Genomic DNA, 5,036 nt, shown 5'->3' on the forward strand with positions numbered 1-5,036 from the left:
AATATATATAATATGGAATACAAAAATGGTAACAAAGATTATCATTTATTAAATATTTTGTAAGGACCAGACATAATTAAGTTATTATTTCACTCAATCCTTGCTCTATCTCTGTAAGAAAGGAACAATGATTATTTAGCCCAGTGTTTCTCAACCTGTGGGTTGTGACCCTTCCACAGGGTCGCCTAAGACCATGGGGAAGTACATATATTTACATTATGATTCATAACAGTAGCAAAATTATGGTTATGAAGTAGCAACAAAAAATAATTTTATAGTCGGGGATATCACCACACGAGGAACTGTGTAAAGGGTCTCAGTCCTAGGAGGGTTGAGAATCTCTGCTCTAGCAGGAGTTGCTGCCATGTGTGCGAGTGAGGGTTCCTGAGAGGAATTGAACCAATAGATTCTAATATATTGAAAGGGGACTTTTTGGATTGGCTGCCTGCTGACTGGGGAATGGAGTTCAGATGTACAATATGGTCTGGAAAACCCAACCATGACTGTCTTCACCCTGGGAAGTTGAGAACCCAGTACCTGCCAAGTCCCCGAGACTGGATGTCTTAACAGTACCAAGCTGGTGCTAATGGCTGAAGAATTTCTAGAGAGCTACTGGCCTTCTGTCCGAGCTGGAAGGCCAAAGAAGCAACACTGGCTGCAGCAACAATAGGGTTGATAACTCATGAACAAGGTGGAAAGGCAAACAGGCAAAACGCAAAAGCTTTCCCCTGAGATTTGCCTTTATCTAGGCTACCTCCAGAAGGTGCTGCCTGCATTCAGGGCATGTCTTCCCACTGAGAGTAATGCAATCACTGAAGCCCCTCACAGTCACGTCCACGAGCTAACCTAAACTAGATTACCCCTCACAGGTGTCTAGAGGCTCATCCTTTGGATGGTTCTAGATTTGTCAAGTTTATAATATTAGCCACCACAAGTCTACCCCTTGTCAACTTCACACCCACAGCATCTTATGTTGTATTTTATTTACAAACAACATTTGCAGGACAAAGATAAAACTTCAGCTGGAGCTTCCTGTTGGCCGGGAAATGGAGTCCAGACAGAGAAAGGGAAGAAGATGGTGGCCATCTTGGTCAAGCTTAGCGGCTGTCCAGGCATTATCTTGTAGTGGTTAGAGATCGTAGCTATTTTTAGAGAGTTGGTGGTCAGTCCGGGAACTCCATGTATTTGGCTGCACCCCTGGCTGAGGTACCATCAGGTCAATGTCAGTCAATTTCGTGGTCACCCAAACTGTCCAGTCCCTCTGGAATTCATTCCTAACTATGGTGAGGTGGCAGATACTGTAAAAACTAAGACAGGGATGATGGTTTGTTTGGGGAAAGAGTTGACATAAAAGTATCCTTTAGAAGTGAGCTTCATTAGGAGAGAGGGTCTCACAACCAAGGAAGCCATGCTCTGGCCCTGAGGAGAGATCATTATAAGGAGACACGGTACAATGTATCAGTGGCAACCCGACAGACCTAGAGGGAGGGGAGAGAGGTTTTCCATCTGGTGGGAAGCCTACCTCAGGGAATAACTTAAAGTAAAAGAGGGGTAACTGCCATAGATGGGGTGATGGGGGCGTGCCCAGAGTGGTGACTGCCATAGATTGGGTGATGGGGGCGTGCCCAGAGGGGTGACTGCCATAGATGGGGTGATGGGGGCGTGTCCAGAGGGGTGACTGCCATAGATGGAATGATGAGGGCGTGTCCAGAGGGGTGACTGCCATAGAAGGGGTGATGGGGGCGTGCCCAGAGGGGTGACTGCCATAGATGGAATGATGAGGGCGTGTCCAGAAGGGTGACTGCCATAGAAGGGGTGATGGGGGCATGCCCAGAGGACAGCCTGAAGAGAGCATGGAAACACCTGACCATATCCTTCCAGGCAGAGTGGCAGGACAGCCTGTGTTACAGGGGCGTACAGAACAGAACTATAAATAGGGGCTGTGATATCACAGCATATCTGTTCTTTATGACTCAGAGAGAAAACTGCAGTAGGGCATGGCCTGATTCCCTCAGGTTTGGGGGCTCTGGCAACTTAGAGTGAGACATTGTGAAGCCTGCCCCCCACATAGCCTGGAGCTGTGAAGGTGTCCTTTGCCAAGCTGACTGAACTCACTGACCCCACTGAAAACCGTAGCAGAATCTTTACCAAGGATTTGGTTTGGAACAGCAAATCTACACAAGCATTCCAATTCCCCTGAGCCTTTGAATCCCTTCATCCACACTAAGCCAGGAGTGTTAGACATCTCCAAAGGAGCAGCAGGCCATCTTTTGTCCTGTATGTCAAAATCAACAGCCGGTCAATCAAATAAACTCTTGGCACCTTCTTTTTAAAACACGTATACACACATACACACACACACGCACGCACGCACACACACACATGCACACATGTGCACACACACACGCACACCCACACACCCACACACATAGTACATACGTTTTGTCTGGGTATAGGTTTGCGTCACGCGCATATCTGGTGCCCGTGGGGTGAGAAGAAGGTGTTGGATCCTCTGGGACCGCAGTTACAGATGGTTGTGAGCTGTCGTTTGGTTCTGGGAAATAAACTTGGATCCTCTGGAAAAGCAGCCAGTGTTCTTAACCACTGAACCATCTTTCCAGGTCCCTTGGCACTTTTTCTTAATTAAATGATCTACAACATTAAACCTAGACTCTCTGCTCAATGAAGCCATACTGACAAACTCTTCCTGGTCTAGGTTTACGTATTTTCCAGCATTATCCCACTCCCTCAAAATCCATTCCCACCCATAATGCCCAGATTTCCGTTTGAATGAATTAGCAAATTCATTCTGTTCTTTGGTATAGCGCACCTCCTCATGTCCCACACTTCCTATCTCCGCTCTAGAGGCCTGGCTAGCCAGGGATCAATATGGGCGGACACTGTTTAGTGCTGCTCTCGACATTGGTCAGGGCAGCTTCATTCTGCAGTGGGCATCCGTTAGTGCAGAGACTCAAAGCTGGTCAAAGTAGCAAGAATAAGTGATGTTGAGTCACAGCCCCAAAGGAGATATTTCTATCACTTATCCACCAATGCTCAGGAAACATAGAGGAAGAGGAGGCCACAAGGATATAAAAGCTAGGGGATGAAGGGGAAGGAGAGCTACTGGACAGCGGACACACTGGTCATTTCACAAACTCACAGGAGCAATGGTCACAGATGAAAATGAAGTGGATGGTATGGTTCAGGACACCCAAGAGCAAGTTCTCAGCACAAAGGAGACTTATTTGTCCTGGAGGACCAAAGGGCAGGGAATAAGAGACAAAGATGGGAGATAGAGAGTTTGGGAGAAGGGGAAGGGAAGAAGAGATGGGGGGAGGGAAGGATATTTGTCCCCAAGGGGAGACAAAGGTCTGCCTCTGGATAGAGAGGAGACGGATGTGGCACACAGACAAAAAGCAGTTTATAAACGTAAAGGGGGAGGCATTTAATTTTAATTGGGCATGTTAATTAGGTGAGCCAGAAGGGGCTTTCGATTGCTGGACTTCTAATACTTGGACAGCTGGACCTTGGTAGTCAGCCTCAGGAGAAGGAAGCGGCCAAAGAAGGGAGTAGATCTTGGTGGTTAGCTTTGGGAATGTAATTTATTGGTTTTTCAGCAAGGCAGAGGGTAATGGGGGAGAAGGGCCAGACCTACAGAGTCGTGTTTGCTACGCTCAGGCTGGCTGGTGTCCCTTCAGGGACCCATCAAGGTTCCGGCATGAACGGAGGCAGAACACATGGGCCCCACCCCTAGGAGCTACTTAACAATCAGTGGCTGTTGGGGAGGGCAAGCGCTTTTTCTGAGGGGTGTAGCCACTGGCAAGTTGTCTGTAACCTCACACCCCTTGGGGGACAGAACTAAGAAGAGTTGGGGATTTGGCTCAATGGTAGAGTACATGCCTAGCTTTGGTAAGGTTCCAGGCTCAGCCCTTGACTAAACAGTTAATAAATATGTCATCTCCATAGTGGGACATTAGTCATAACAAGGGAACACAATCTCAACACCTACAGCCTCTTTGGAGGACCCTTAAAAACATACTAAGTGCCAAAAGTTGGGTGGGAAATGCCTCACTGTGTGGTCCCACCTGAGAGGCAAACTCTAAGATCTCTATGGAGAAGTACATTCCTGGTCACCTTGAGTTAAAGACGGACAGGACCGGCTGAGGATCTAAGGGGCACTTGGTAGGGTGTCCTGCCTCCTTCCTCCTACAGAACAGCACCCAACTGCCCAGGAGATCTGTGTCCCTTCCCAACACTGCCATTCAGGTGACTCACGCTTCTGCAAACACCCAGGCAATTTCCTGCCTTCATCCTTTTTTCTCTCTGTGCTCTCTGCTCCTAAGACCTGCTCTCCTCATTTACTGATCAAATCCCAGATCTAAGCCCACTGCACCTTCCTCCCCTTCCTACGTGCTCCTCTACTCTCTCTGCGCCTCTGAAGGAGCATTAGCATCAGAGCGTGTCTCCTGTCCTCAGTGACCCCCACGGCACCATCGGCCTTTGTAGCTGGGTGACAGTGCTATCCCCTCAGCTGATTGTGGGCGATTCTGTCTCTCCAAGGCATGTCAGCGCTTTTGGAATCCAATGTAATCACCAGAGTTTTTAGGGTAAACACATTAAGCCTTGCCAGCCCCAACAAGCTAGGCTCTGCCACCCATCCCCAATAAACTTCTTGAAGAGACAGGTAATGATGAAAAACCAAGAGAAGAGACTTTTAGAAGAATTTTTTGAAAGTGATATCCTGCCCGTCGCTGCCCCATCATTGTATCAGCTCTGGCTTGGTCTGCAGTGTGCCCTGATAAGATGCTAGACTGTGTCCAATCCATCCCTGGAGGGAAGCTCTTCCCCTGGAGGGAAGCTCCTCCTCCGCCTGGCACCTGAGCTCCAGCCTTCCCCCCCCCCCCCCCAGCATTAGGCTCCTGGAGACCCCATTCTTTGGGTCTGTTATTTCAGTAGTCTGATAATTGAAGGGGGGGGGGGACACACAAGTGTCTCTTCATAATTTTCTTTTTGTGAAGGTGGTTACAGTATAATAA

This window comes from Microtus ochrogaster, chromosome 21 (assembly GCF_000317375.1).
Source record: "Microtus ochrogaster isolate Prairie Vole_2 chromosome 21, MicOch1.0, whole genome shotgun sequence".
Taxonomy (NCBI): domain Eukaryota; kingdom Metazoa; phylum Chordata; class Mammalia; order Rodentia; family Cricetidae; genus Microtus; species Microtus ochrogaster.